Below are 16,160 nucleotides of genomic sequence, written 5' to 3' on the forward strand. Positions count from 1 at the left end.
ATATTTTACTTTTATGCTCATTTGTCGGAGCACATGGGCCCTTGAGGAATGACATTTCTACCCTTTGGTGTCTTTTGCAGCATAAGAGGAATGACCGACATGCTCAATGCTTGACCCACAAACTGGGGCTGACTCGCGAGAGCCTGTGACATCAGTGAATACTATCTACAGGAAGAGACAAAAGAGATGGTCGTAGCAAGAACATTGAAATTAACATAAAAGTAAGAGGAGACAAAAAGCAAATATTTTCAAGTGAGACCGAAGAGAGAGGCGACTGTGGGACAATCAAAAGGATAGACATGGGGCTTTTGAGATAATACAGCTTCCGCCCGGCAAAGGAGATCCTCAGCGAGGATACTCAGCATTCCACAGATAAGACCCCGGAGTTGTCTGCTTCACATGGGCTTAGCCTGGACTTTTAGCTGCTTACGGTGGCATGGGGAAAGACACCGGAGTGTGGGACTACAGCTCAGACAGGGACTATTCAACCGCTTACTGTGAGCAGGACGTGGCTTTAACCTCTAAAAAGCTCCTTAGACCAGACATATCAAAGAGGGTCCCCACTTTGAGTTACTGGAATCATCAAACATTTCTAACCTACAATTCAGAGCAATAAACTGTGTATTTATTCAACACCCACAAACATTGCTTAGTAGGGCTGGGCAATAATTCAAAGTCAATATATAAAGTGATGGATACCCGATTAATCATTCGAAATTGTACTCAATATAATATAGATTGGGAAAAAAAATATGCAAGCAAACCCCGACCGCCATTCTGCATCCTGTGGGCAGAAGCTACAGTATGATGTTAAATTTGTGCCACAATTACAAGGGGGGAAAATAATAGCACAAAAGTATGTTTTACTCCAGGATATTATGAATGCCATTTTTCCTCTTGATGGTTGTGTTTTATTAATATTTTCGATGTTTTTATTTTTCTTATTAATATATATATATATATATATATATATTTGAATCCCCAGCCTTACAAAGCACATTATGCTTAAAAATATGCTTATTTATTCAATTTGATCTGACATTTTCATAGCGGTTTTAATCTCTACTTTAACGTTAAATATATTTTAAAAATTAAATTCAGCCTTTATCCTTATTACAAAAAGTAAAAAAATAAATATACAAAAAAATAAATATACGATCAATATAGATGGATATTAAATACTGTGCTAATTAAATGTTAAAGTGCAAGGGTTACAATTCAAATGTTATTTTTCTGGTCAAAGTGAAAAAGATATACCTTCCACATGTACACAATAAAAGGACAGGCACAGAAATTGAGGAAATTTGGAATGACCCCATACTGTACTTGGCAGTAAGTCGGTTGACTCATTGGCACATGTGTAATAGGCCAAATAGCTCGTATTTCAATTCCGCCCACGTGTAAATATATACAAAGACAAAAACTGCACCCAGCAGAAGAGGACGAGTGTTGTTTATAGTCTATGATTCATGTGTGAGAAAGCCTTGGTTGTTTTATTCTTAGTCTGAGATCCAGAAAACTACGGTGATAAGGTAAAGATTGGTCCATACAAGTCTATGAACAGATCAACTAGTGAAGCATGAGGCACCATCAGCTGACTATGATGTGGCAGGAAGTGAATGACCCAGTGACACAGACAGTCAATGAATGAAACATTCGTTCTCTCCTTTCCCACCACCCCCATTTGCCCTCACTGCTTGACTCATAATTTAAATTCAAGAGAGGTTAACAGTAATGGAGCAAGCTATGATGTCAACAGTGTATGTGGAAGAAGATATGGTGACTCCCAGAATTCCATTTTCGTTGGTAAGTAGATGATGAGTCAGTGCAGAGCCAACAAGCAGTCATTGCCATAGCAGCACAAAGTAGAAATGCCCAAAGGTAAAAAGTCAAACATTACTTTACAGAAACTCTACACCTCATAACAAGAACAAAAATAAAAATTAATATTGCAAAGCAACAGCAACTTAAATGTAACAGTTACGTCCAATATAATAATATAAAATTATTCTACTAGAATGATGTTATTGAAGCACTCTCAATTTCCGGAGAGCAATTACAATCCACCACAGGTATACTTGAATACATTAGAGTGGGCTGGCCGCTCCGCGAAAGATATAGTCACTATTACGACGATGCCATGTAGAGTGGAACATTCAAAGGTCAAACATAATGTGGTCTACGACACTAGTCATTGTGTTCTAATATCAAAAAACATTTTCTCATAAGAAACCACGTTAAAGCAAATAATCAGTTCAAATTTGACAAACTGTCATCTAAAGTTTTACCAAAATTTTCCATTATATCTGACAATCTGTAAAAGATGGAGAACATGCAGAGGGGCCCCCACCCCCAAGCATCAACCAACCCAGCCACCCCTTTCTCACAATGTGAATATGAAAATGTGTTTGAAAGTTTGCTGGCCTATGACCATTTATTGGACAAGTATAATGAACAGCACTCAATATGTCTTATACAAATCGTTTTGTGTGTACTTGGATGACAACAAGCCAAAAGCTGTGTGAAGCCGAGGGGCTAATCCTTTGAGCACATGTGCTCCAATTCAGCAGAACTGTTTGGTTTTACACAGCATCTCAAACATCAGAGAGTCCAGAGATCCACCTACACCGCTTCCGGTGTCAGTCTGTGCAACCAAAAGCTTATTTCTTCTCTCTGGGGAAAGTGTAGTTGGGGCCACTTAAGTATCCATCAGCATTAGAACTCTCACTGACATGACCTAATGGATAGGAGAGGGGTTGGCTTTTTGCCAACACTCACCAACTGCACACAAATATAGACACAAGCAAAGGAAGTCAAGATTCAATGTGTGTGTAGTGTGTGTGTGTTTCGGTTAAGTGTGCGCGCACCCCTTCTGGCATTAGGCCTTTACGTTTATACTCTTGGGCTTTCATAAACACGTAGGTCTGGCGATAGTGAGAGATTGCTCTTCATGCTGCTGAGTGGTGCTAATCAGCCTCAGGGGCTGCTTCAGTGCAGATGCATCCACAAAAGGGCTGTGAATGGATCAGTGCCTCCAACTAGACTCTGCCATGTGGCCTATTAAAATAAAAACAAAACAGTCTTTTGTTTCATCAAAATGAAACCTTGTGGAGGGAATTAACAACCATACCTAATCACAAAGGCAGATATGTAAAACACACTTAAAAAAAAAAAGAGTCACGGGTAAAGGGCACTTTGAACTCATAATAATAATAATAATAAGACATTTTATTTATAAGCGCCTTTCAAGACACCCAAGGACACTTTACAATAACAAAAAACACAAAACAATACGTGACTCTTTTTTTTTAAAGTGTGTTTTACATATCTGCCTTTGTGATTAAGTCTGGTTGTTAATTCCCTCCACAAGGTTTCATGTCCTCGCCCAGTCTACGCACCATGACAAAAAAAAAAAAAAGATGACGAGCATCTGCTGTCTGCATCTAAAGGATACAAGACGTGTGGATAGAACCATTTTCAGTCTTTACTGAACCCCCAAGCCGATGGTCCAAAAAACGAGTTGTGTCAGCTATGCACATAGTGTGACACATTACCCTTACAGCATGTAATGTACCAGTTAATTATACAAAGAAAACAAACAGGACATGCTACCAGTTAACTTTGTGTGTGTTGACATTTTGTGTCAACAGGAACAACTTCGAAACTACCTTTGTTGCAATCCACAATATAATTTTTTTCAAATGGCCCTTTTTGTTTTCAACAGCGTGTCGAGTGAGTGTCGGCTAAAGCAATCAGCACACATACACATGGAATGGGATGATATGAAGTATAGTGAACCAAGCAAGCTTGTTGTTGCCCCAAACAGATAGGCAGCAATAGACTCATGCAAGCCTGTCGAACTAAAATAAAAAATATATATAAATAAAATAAAATAAAATAAAATACCATATTGGCAATGGACAGTGCTAATCAATCAAATTACAGATATCTCTGGGGGTTGCATTGATCTGCCACTCCCAATGTCATGTGTTTGATACAAGTATTGACAAACTAAAGCTGGCTGCCGGCAGACGTCCCTTGGGGGAGAAAACTGACCTCCTTATCACACACATGCTGGTTGAAAACATGAAGTCAGTTCACTGCGAACACCATATCATTCAAAGCAACGATGCATTCCGTCCGTTTTACTCAACCATGTGTCAAGTCTTTGTTTTCACCTTGAGGCAATCTAACATGAGTGTGAGTCACAGGTTTATGAACTTCCACTTTAGATACATTTCGCAGCAGGTCATCGACCTGGGAGGCCTCATAGGGCCTAAGCCCTACACTACCTTCCCTTTTTACTATGCATCTGTTTTTTCCTCTTCATCTATCCTGGTATAGCACTTTCTAACAAAATCACCTTCTCATTTAGCTCCTCCAGTACCTCCCATTCCAACCCCCACTGTTCACAACCTCCCGCCCCCCGCCTAGCTCCCCGCCGCAGAACATTTGGCACCATTCCTCTAACTCAGTCCAGATGCCATGTTGCACTGAGGGGAGCAGATGAGTATAGCCTTGAATTTAATGTGTTCTCCCAAAAAAAAAAAAAAAAAGGCAGCAGCATTGTTTGAATTCAATTTCATACTCCCCAAAAGGACCAACAACAAATGCTCAAATTCATTATTGTGTTGTGTGGAATCCATCCAGGCTCTCTGAAGCATTGTGACACTCCCATGCGAATTCTCACCATATTAGGTCTGTCTTTCATTTACATGTCAACGAAGCTGGCCACAAAAAGTGGTGAAATTTTCAGTCACTATGACGAGCTGAAACCATGAAATCAAAGCAGTGGCATGAGACGCACCAAGGCAGGGAGACCTTAGCATGTTGGACTTAATGGAATCCAGAAGGCACTGCTCATTCTGCGTGGCTGGTTTGGAATTCCATTGAGGCTGGTGGTGATGAGATTAAACCTTTCCAGGTCACTCTCGCCATGTTGGATGAAAAGACAAAGAAGTTGAAAATGAGAAGAGAGTCCTTACAGAGCCTCCAAACACTATTGTGGTAGACGTTAAAGTAACACCACTTCCATCTGATCTAATAGCATAACTACTGTTCACAAACAGGATCCCAAACAAAACAAGGAGCACCTGCAGACACTATTTGGAAAAAGCGGAAAAGGAAGAGGATTATTGTACTCTTTATAGACTAGTCTGTGTTACACATTTATCCATTGTGCTGCCAGCATGGGCGCGGTAGTGCACAAGCTTGACGAAAAGCCCAATTAATGCAAAGTCTGCATCAACTGTAAGACACAGAAAGCTATTTTATAAGGATTTGTTGACTTTATCACTCATGCTATGAATGGATCAGTAAATCATCTGAAAATCTTAATGTCAGTTTCATTGGAACAAAAAAATAACCGTTCAAAATGAACCCTCTTCGACTGTCCAATGCTCTTAGGAACAAAGAATGAGACAAATATGCTGCTTCATGCATATTTAAAAAAAGAATTGGCAGAAATACATTTGACACGTTCTTGTTCATCTGTGCTGGACATGTATACACTAAAATAACATTGAATAGGGTCCTTCATGGAAGACAATATGCATTTTATGTTTTTGGATCTAGTCATACGTGTAATGTTTCAGCAAAACAAGATGTCTCGGCTACATGATTTGAATCTTTTTGTTTCCTCCTGCACACATTGCTCACATCTTGTCACCAGGCTCGCTCACCTAACTCAGACATCCTGTTGGGTTTCTAACAAATGAGTTATTCATCAGTGACCTGAGACTACACAGTAAAAACAGAGCAAAGACAAGAACAGAACACAGTCCAGCCTACATAGAGCCCATTGCCAAGCCTCTGTTCCTATTCCATCTCTTCAAATGTCTGCTGATCTCACCTATACTTTCCACCATCTGTGCTTCTGTCTGCTCTTCCGTTTGGTCACCCTCCACAGCCTGTCAGGCATTCATTACGAAACACCAGACAGTTCGAACCCTGAAGACCCGTCCAACAAAAGGTCTTTAAAACAAACATTAGAATCACATCACCTTCCATGTACTGCTCAACGGGCTTAATGCAAACCAGGACCTCTTTGAAACTAATGCTACATCTATGTCTGGTCAGGTTTTGGGGATGTTTTAACCTACAAATGCAACTTAGCTACCAACATTTATTTACTCAAAGCAGTTATGTCAGTTTGGCTTGACAACCAAAAGTGGTGCAGTAAGACACAAATTTTCATATGTTATTTTACTGGAACTTCAGATGCATGCGCTCATTTGCCCTCACGAATCATTACAATTTGACAGCGGCCGTCGGAGCGCGACACCAGCGCAGAGTAAGAGCAATCCTTGCCCGAGGGTGGTCCCTGCCCTCCTCTCTGCTCACAATCCTGAGCCAAGGGACAGGATCAGTGATGGCAGGGAGGGGTGAGGGGGGTGGAATAGCTCTCACCGCAGCCATGATTAGAGCCATGTTTCCATCCGGTAGTACAGTAAGCCATGTTTCCACCAAGCGGTGAAGTTCATATTGGTTCCCCACTGAATAGTTTTGAATGGCAGATGCTGAACTCACTTGTGTGTAGATGTACATCAAGTGACATCAAAGCAGCAGGACCGCGTTTAGCTCACTATCATCCCACCGAATATTTTTTTCATGGTACTAAATCCCTTCCCCGATGTGTTTCTCGACAATCATTTGCAACAAATTGGTGTCATATATACATTAAGTTATTTTAAACAGCAAATACCTATATTTGGGGACTGAGGTGTCAATAAAACAAACATTCAAAACCAAACACTCTGCCCTGTCATGTATTACTTTACTCTTGAAGTATTACTAGCTTCCAAAAATGGTTTAAAAAAACATTTGTCAAGTGGTACTAAATGCCCCCCACCCCCATATATATATTTATATATTGGCCTAAATCTTAGCGAATTCATCAAACACCCTCCTGTAACAGAGAAAAGACAGAATCTACTGTAGTGTCTGCTTGGTCCATGAAACAAGGATGAGTGGCGGTCACTCAACAGCCCCTTTAAGAACGGTAAATGTCAGCAAACTAAAAAACATGCAACTCGTGTTTCACTGAACCCTTCATTCTGTGGATATATTGTTGGCATTGGCGCACAGTAACGAGCACGTGCTAACGATCGGCTTTCTGGACACCTTCACTGCCTACTCGTCAGAATTTACAAACACCAAGCAACAATCCACATGACACAACTCCAAGGTTGCTAAAATACATTACAGTATTGCAAAGCACTGAATCAAGCATCAACCCTGCAGCTGCGATACGTGAATAGACATGAGAGGTCAACAAATCCTGAGTTGCCATAAGGGTGTCTAAATGTAACTGGATGCGGGGGTGTCTGATCTTGATTGGCTGAACAATGTGACATCTATCAGTGACTTGATCAATTAATCGACACCAACCTGGCATCAAGCACAGCAAAAATCTCATTCTCAAGTGATTCAGCCACCACTGTATATCACTAACTTCATAATATGACTGTAGTTTACAGTATGACATCAATTATGCAGTGTGACATGAATAAAACCATGCAGCCTAACTTTTTCACATTTTCCATCGTTAAATAATGTATCTGTCCTCATAATTGACCACAATTAGGGTCGAATATAGTCCTGTAGCTTGTCGTATCCCTGTGAAACAGTTAAATGTACGTATAAATGGTATGCTAATCATCCAGTGCTTACATCATGGACAGTGAGTCGCGTGTGGACATTCCAAGCTTTGGTTGCCATAACAGTCGCTTCCTGTTTGAACCATTCGAAATCATCCAAGATAACTTCAAAATTCAACAGCTAGAGCAGAGCCACAGCCAAACGACGGAGAACAATTATCTGACTTCAATTTCATTTTGGCATCTACTTACATTATATCACTTGCATTTAAGTGTAAAGCTTGTCAAATAAAGACATAGTGTGTTAAAATACCACCTTGAACATCTGATCTTAAATGCTTCATGACATCAGAATGTTGGCTGTCCTAAAGTGTGTAACAGATCAGTTTGCGCTTCACAGTGGAAAATCCCGCTTTTTCTTCTTCTTCTTTTTTTTTCTTTTCAATACTTGTTAAATCGCTGCTTGGACTACAACCGCGCCTGTAATCACCGCTAAACAAGCCGTCATGGAAAGATCAGTGTGATCGCAATCAAGCCTTTGATCGCGAGCATCTTGACCTGATATGTGTGTTAAAGCGAGTGAAGAATGAGGCGCTGTAAGTAGGCCATCGTGAAACAGTTGGTCTTTTCCTCACTTACACCCTATGATTACAGCTGAGTCTATTTATAAAGCCCATAAATTTGCGTGGCCACACTGACAGTGCCAAGTTACCAAGGAGTATGAGGAATTGATGACTTTACAGCCTCGCCAATCTCCCTCCCCATCTACATCCAGTCATTTTCGGTCTTTGGCTCTCCATCTGCTCCAGTGTGCAAAGACCAGCAGCCCCACAAGGCGCAGCTCATTTACCCGTTTTTTGCAAAGTGAAAGCCTCTTTCTTCCACTGAAGAAAGGCAGTGCACACCCTGGAGCACACACAAAAGCACACAATGGTCGCACATATTCTCCTTCCTGACCTCCATCTTTAGTTTCATCTGCGACTCTGGCTCATATGCACAACACATTTTTTGTTACAGAATCAGCAAACAACATTATTTGGGAATTACAAAAATTGGATTGAACATATCAGCACACGGGGATTTTGGATGATGGGTACTGCTAATCCAATCCACCAGTTACAAAATGCAGCCTGAGATCTCACGAGATAATCCCTGTGAAGAGAGTTTGTACTGCTGTCATACACATATCTTCCTTATGAGCACATTGGCAAAAAGAGAAGATAAAAACTTGTCTCGACATGCCATAAATTATTTGCCAAGATCTTTGCTAGACGCCCTTCCCCTCACTTCATGTCGTATAAATAATCTTTAGGCATCATGGAGGTTTTGTTCTGTCCACTACCGTAGTTTTCCCATTGACACCAAACATAAAAAAATAATAATAATCTACCTGAACTATCAAAACAGAATGCATCACATCATATATCCGCTATTAGTTATGATGTTAAAAAGATGCAACACACACACACACATTTTTCCTCCATTTATGACGGTCATGACATATGAGGTATAACAGAAAACAATGAACTAGTGAAAGAAGATAAAATATAATTATTGACCTTGGCACTTGTTTTTATCAGATTTGGAAACAATATTTCCCACAAAATTGAAACAGATAAAAGGTTTCCAATTGTCAAGCTGCCTCCATCAAAAAATTTAAAAAAACAACTCCGGTTTAAAATCAATTATTATAAAACAATGATTTCGTCTGCTATGCACTATGAACAAAGAAAACATTTATTTTTGAAGAAAAAAAACAAAACAAAACAAAACAATTAAGGCCGTAATATGAAGGTATGAGATGCCCCTCACCCATCTCACTTTATAGCATTCTTAGCTTCCACTGCTCCTATGCAAAACAACAAAACAGTGCTGAATTGTGGTACAATATTTGGCACGTTGACACTTATCAAGCACACAAAAATTGATTATGTTTCAAATCTCGTGTTTGGCATCTGAGCCGATGCAGGCATTTGACCATGAACGCAATGTACCTGTATTCTACCGGTGTTTAATTCATTTTGTATCAAATGACCTATTCTGATGGAACCTTCCAATGTTATTGATGAGGATCGTGCTTACCTACTCATAAATGAGATGACTGGTTTACACCAACCTGATCAATAGGGCTGCAATGACTTTCATAAGAGAAGTAACCTACATCAGCTCAGCCCAGCAGCTGCACAGAGCAAGAGGGCATGCTGTTGAGAGACTAATTAGAAATCACACTGCGCCTGCTCACCGGCTCCACTATCCTCGTTCCGACAAAGAGGTTGATGTCGCACATGTGAAGAAAATAAAACAATTTGGTAACAACGACGCCATCTAAAATTCATTCTATGTTGTGCTAACACACGTGATCACAAAAGCGGAACAGTCACTTCCACGAGTATTTCTGGCACCTGCTTTTTTTTTTTAACAACATGGAAGTCAGCAAAGCGTGCCCAACCAGCTGATCTTGCACATACACTGTGCATAAGCATATTCCGCGACTGGCAAGTGACCTATTTTCCCCAATTTAACTCAGCAATGGTTCAATGTTTTCAAGCAAACATGACTAAATGAGATAAGATAATGTTGACATACAGACAGCATAGTGGGTTTCATGACGCCCAGAATGAAAATGCGAGAAAAGACCTGTTCGGCTGTCTGTCAATTGAGGGAAAATACAGCATATAGCCCACCATAAAAAATAAAAAAAACTATTAAAAGCTGCTCTTATATTGTTCTTGCTCCACCACTTCATTTTTTAAAATTTGAAGATATTTATAATGTTCCGAATACAGTGGAAGTTTCGTGTTTAGTGCACACTTGCTGCATGTGATGCTTCAAAAAATCTTACAAGATTTCAGCTAAACTCCACAAAGGTGTTTTGCTTTTTATGATACATTATTAATTTGGGCTCACTTTTATTGTATTTTAACTTGCATGACCGATGACATCATTTATGAGATGTCCTAATGTTGCTTAATAATGCCTGTGCATACTGTAAATGTTGTATGACGGCAATGTTTTATTCAAAAACAGATGATGTAGATTTCCATTATTTCGCCATGTAAAATTTGATTACAAATATGAATAATTTGAGGTTGCCCAGCATCCCACACTGTGTCCGATCGACAGAAGAACCCGAACACAGAGGGTAAAGACAACACTGGTTTGATACGACCTTACGGTAATTAATACTGAACTCAGTGATATGCAAGGAGGGAGGAATAATTCCAGAATCTGTTAAAATCATGTCGAGGCATCAGAAACCAGGCCTATCTCTGGCTGCTGACCCATTATGTATTCATCCACAGCCACACAGAATTATACCCACCAGGGTGTGCGGACCAATTGAAGCTCAACAGTGACCGCCCTCCCCACCCCCATCTCGTCTGCAGCCTCTATCATCTCTGCAGCCAGAACCGAACATTATAAGCAGGACACCATATGGCAATTTTTACTCAAAAAATATGACAAAATAGTGGCTCAGTGGGTTGCTTGAGGGAAAAGATGCACTTTAAAAAGATGGTGTGGAAAGAGGAAAGGCTGCTTGAAATCTCAAAGGTTTGAATGTGTTGCAATGCGACTCTTCAGTGGGTGAAAACTGCAATGTGTACATTTCGGACAAGCCTAATGAAGTTTAGTGCATGATGAATGTGATTCTTGTGCAGTGAATCCTACAAAGGCATACATAATCCGCTTGATAAAGATGGATGACTTCCACTTTGTTCTGATATTGATATAATTGTAAAGCATAGAGTTTATTGTCACATTTCTCTGGCCATTTTCACGCGGGTCCTTAGCCATTGTGCTTTTAGCTGGATGCTACTCACATTAGCATCAGTTTGGTAAAAATGGCTGCTCACTATGAGCAGCCCGACACGATTTCCTATCTTGTAGTCAGTTCATTTTCCTGTTCTACAGCTATCATTATACTGCCAGGACTGCCAGGCATAGCCTGATTGGTTGACATCTCACGTAACGTCACGCATGTTTATTTTTGAGGCACATTTTTTCCAGTGAAGGAGCCCATGTCAACTGTTCCATCTTTAGAAAATCCTTTAATTGCAACAACCTTCATTTCTAGTTCTTTTGTGAGATTAGCAACCCAAAATCAAGCAATTCAAATAAGATGTACTGGTTACGAATATAACATGTGACCAAGGGTTCTAGGAACCAGGCTAAATCAAAGCAATGGAAAAAAATACAGCCAAAGATGGGATGAGCTAGTCAAGCAAAGAGTGTGTGTGTGTGTGCGTGCGCGTGTAATTGTAAAATTGTACTGCTTATGGTTTCTTTTTTCCACCATTGGGTTATTAGTCATCAGGAAAGTGCTTGCAGCTTACAGTATCTGGAACCATTTGTTTTAGCCTGTTATGCTTTTTAGAATCAAAAGCCTTTGGGAAAAATTGCGACAGCTTCATCTTGAAAGTAAACAAAGCACCAGGGATAAAAGGTGTATAATAGACAAAAGCAGAGGAAGGGGAATCATTTCATGTCTCAGTGGAAATTAGTTTTAATCAATTTAACCCAAGCATGGTTCATTTGAGTCATGCTCGATGCTTTGAGGGCTATGCATGGATGTCAAAGCCAACAGTTTAACCACATTCTTCTAATTTGAAACACATGGCGCAGAAACATGACGATGTGTGCACATCAATTATAAATGCATTCTGACACAATAAAATGAGTCCAAACATGTTAAACCAACACTTCACCCAAAAGCACTAACACACACACACACACACACACACACACACACACACACTCACTCACGTACCCACATTTAAAAAATACAGACAGACAAAACACCACATTGCATCCCATAGCACATCCTCCAATCAAATAAAATCTATCAGACGGAATTTTATTTTTTTCCATAAATTGATACTAATGGTCAGTCTCAAGATTGAAGCTCTGTATGTTTATTTTCAGACAAAAACAAGTTGAAGAAGTTAAGTGAGATACAGGACGTTTGAGCTAGCAGTTAATGGGAAACCCCATTAACAAGCTGGAAAAAAAAATTGCACTAGAAGTTTATAGGAGTAAATTACCTTCAAATTATAAACATTCACACACAAATACTGTAATAACACATACAGACAGGTAATATAACAATACTCACATGTATATATATTCTTTCTAATCTTTGAAACACAAGTTCTAACAATAAAGTTCAATCACGACTTTCTTCGCCACTTTTATCATAAAATTCATTGCCACCCCTACTAGTTTACATCTGCCTTTTACAACAGTATAACTGTCAACAGTAGTGAATAATTACGTTTTAAATAATGTATCTCCATGCAAGCACCGCACCACACTGCCCCTAGGAGGCCATGGTGCGCACAGCAGCAACAGCAAGTATTTATTTCTATTTGTTGCTTTTGATTGCTATTATTTTAATATATTATTTTTCTTGATACCGATTTATTTTTCTGGTTGTTTTTTAAGTTACCGTATATATAAACTTGAGTATGGGTCGTCGAATAAATACGAAGTTTTGAAATCATTTAATAATCATATATAATCATTTTAAGTAATATTTTCTCCATAGTCTCCCAGCCCTACAAGTGTTATAGAACGTGGATGGATATTCTCTTTCTTCCATGAACAATGACCAACTGAAATGTAGATTTCTATCCTCTGTTTTTTATCCGTACCACACCATACCATCAATATTGTAAGAGCACACTCTACAAATGTGTGTTCGTCCAATAATTCCCAATGACTGTACCTGGTACGCAAATGCCTAAGGAAATTATCCAATTTCAGTGAATTGGTCTGAATATTTACCTACACCAAACAATGTATCTTTTTTATCTATCTACGGCAGCGACAGATAGAGCGATAAAATGCACTTTCACTAGTCCTGCGTATCCATCATTATTTCCATTATATTTTTGTGGGTGACGTCTTCGTGTGGAGGTGTACCGTGAGATTTTTCCTCAGTGTGCCAGGTTGGGAAAGACTATCGGTGTTTGTGAGTCACATTTTTCCCACCGTCTGGGATCGTTGGGGAGCAACAAGTTGGGACAGACAATTGATGCACACATTGCAAAGATGCTAGCAAGCGTGTCACTGAGCAAACATGTCAAGCCAAGTTATTCATGACGCCAGTTTTGACAAAGTTAATGAAACTTCACAGGAGCCCCAGTGCACTGCATTTATTACTTCCCTTTGCTGCTTCTGTCACTACGCCGACCATTTGCAAATGCCCATATGCTTCCAAATTAAAGAATTGTTCACCGTGTGGTAGAATAGCTGCCTGAAAAACTTTAGTCCCAAACAATGTGTCACACCGAGCCAACGTAGAATGAAACATGAACGTACCTTTCCTCGCTGCTTGTCCCATTGTGTTGCTCTTCACAGTACTCCCCACTACAAAAGCCACTGATTAAAAAAAGCAATGACCAACTCACTAGTATATCCGTGTTTTGTTTGGATGAGTTTTGGTTAAAATGCGTCTTGTGAGTCTGTGGGAGGGCTAACAACGCCGGTGACGGCCAAAGATGAGACAACGAGCTTGAAACCGGCGCGGAAACAAAAAAATAAAACGAAGCGACAAAAAAGTAGCTTCCTCGTACGCCTCGGCTACAAAGAAGAGGCGTCTCTGGGGTAAAAGGTGTTCAAAAGCATATTTGTCGCACGGGAAATGGACTGGTTATTGGTCGGCTAACCAGCTAGCCTGTCGCGACTTCCTTTCTTTTCTGCCTAAATAACAGCAGCCAGGCTGAGAGAAGCGATGGAGGGAAAAAAAGTTGCGGGGGGGGGGGAAAGGTTGCGTTCAACGAGGGCGCGCTGCTGAATTAAAAAGTACTGCTTTGGGACAACAGCGCCCCTTACAGCATTTACACTTGTGGTGCGACTCACACGCAACAAAGCGCTAAGTGTGAGCAACAGCGTCCCCTACAGCATTTACACGTGTGGTGCGACTCACACGCAACAAAGCGCTAAGTGTGAGCAACAGCGTCCCCTACAGCATTTACACTTGTGGTGCGACTCACACGCAACAAAGCGCTAAGTGTGAGCAACAGCGTCCCCTGCAGCATTAAAATAGCATGTGACGAATTCTACATACGGGAAGTTATGGAATGTCGTTTGTACAGTTTGATATCCTTGAGATCCAGATCAAGGTCAACGCATTGGAACAGTCTTTTTGTCGTTCACTAGTAGTCCATGGCATATTTTTTTGCACTGCTCAGCGTCCGTATTTTTACACTACTAGTGCCACTTGTGGCTTACTATTACGTGTAAAAGTTGCTGCGCTGCACTAGTAACACCGCAACGATCATCATAAGGACATACAATCTGAAACATTTTTCAATGTACTTCTTGCTTGCTGTTTCTTTTTCTTATTGATTCCTGTAACCGCTATTCCTGAAGCCACTACTGCTGTTGAAACTATGCAAATTTCCCCTTTGTATGAGTAATAAAGGTTTCAAGTCTAACTGTTAGACTCCATGACCTGTTAGACTCTAACAGGTCATGTAGCCATTCTCACACTACTTAGCAGGGCGCACCACCGCGTCAACGTACCTATTTCGTGTTTATGTAGTGAGGAGGACCCTTCTAAAAAAGACCGCTTTTTTTTTCAGCACTCCGAGTGGTTATTTGATGGAACTACATAATTTTTCATTTTCAGATCTAACATTGTAATGCTACTTTTTGTCCACAAGATGTTGACTTCTTCCCACAAATTGATATTTCCACAGCACTACAGTACAGCATGTCAGAGCAATGTGTGGGCCAGACCTTTGGGTTGCTTTCCAACAATGTAATCATACTGGCCAATAACTTGCACAAATATCGATGATATGAATATTCCATGTAAACCTACTGAGATACTGTAGACTAGTCAAACTATGCCATTGAGTCTGCAATAAAGATTGACCCACCACTAATATCCTTAACCTTTGAATGCACAAATTACAAGGGGCAAAAAAAAAAAAAGGTTTTGTGTATGTGTGTCACCTTTGACCTTTTTGTATACTTCTCAGTCTGATATGAATGATTTTCGTGATTAAGACACACTTGAGGTTGACATGACTTTTGTGGTTAAAGTGCTGTTTGAAGTTATGCGCTGTGAACGAGGGCGTTTTCAACTGCCAACAGGGTGTTGGTAGCGCCTTGGGTTGCAGTTGCTTGTTTGTGTTCCTCATTCCATTTACTCCAGCAGCCTCAAAGTAGAGCTACTATGACATTTAGATTACTATCAATATCATAACAACATGACTTTATTTGGTTTACACTCACCAGACACTTCATATAGCTGCCCAATTTAACGAGCACCAATCACTGCATCATACTGAGAAGTTTATGTGTCAAAATATTAGAAACAGCTCACCCGACTGGACACTACAACCACAAAATGTTGTCAATGCCTATTTAAAAGGTAAAGATGAAACTAATGATGTGTCACATAGTGCATTCAGATGTGGCATTTTTGTTTTAGAACTCAAAAAGGAGAACTAAAATGAGGTACATGGGCGAGGCCCATGAATGTCACGCCTCATTAGCTACAAATGTAGGTCAAATATGTATGTCACTCTCTTTACATACTGTAGGAATGGT

The 16,160-nt window shown here is 40.1% G+C and overlaps 1 protein-coding gene across 8 annotated transcripts in view; it reads right to left on the minus strand.

Annotated features, from left to right (window-relative positions):
* Positions 1-14,322, minus strand: part of myo9bl (myosin IXb-like) — a 53,811-nt gene extending 39,489 nt beyond the window's left edge. For 5 of the 8 annotated variants that reach the window (XM_086115101.1, XM_086115100.1, XM_086115098.1 and 2 more), the window contains exon 1: positions 13,920-14,320. The gene's annotated coding sequence lies outside the window, so the exon portion shown is untranslated. Of the gene's footprint in view, positions 1-13,919 lie in introns of all 8 variants that reach the window. The other 3 variants (XM_086115103.1, XM_086115102.1, XM_086115104.1) reach the window with 2 other exon arrangements.
* Between the last annotated feature and the right edge of the window lie 1,838 nt (positions 14,323-16,160).

The sequence above is a fragment of the Hippocampus guttulatus genome, chromosome 7 (assembly GCF_054856545.1).
Source record: "Hippocampus guttulatus isolate MCC_2025c chromosome 7, RoL_Hgut_1.0, whole genome shotgun sequence".
Taxonomy (NCBI): Eukaryota; Metazoa; Chordata; class Actinopteri; order Syngnathiformes; family Syngnathidae; genus Hippocampus; species Hippocampus guttulatus.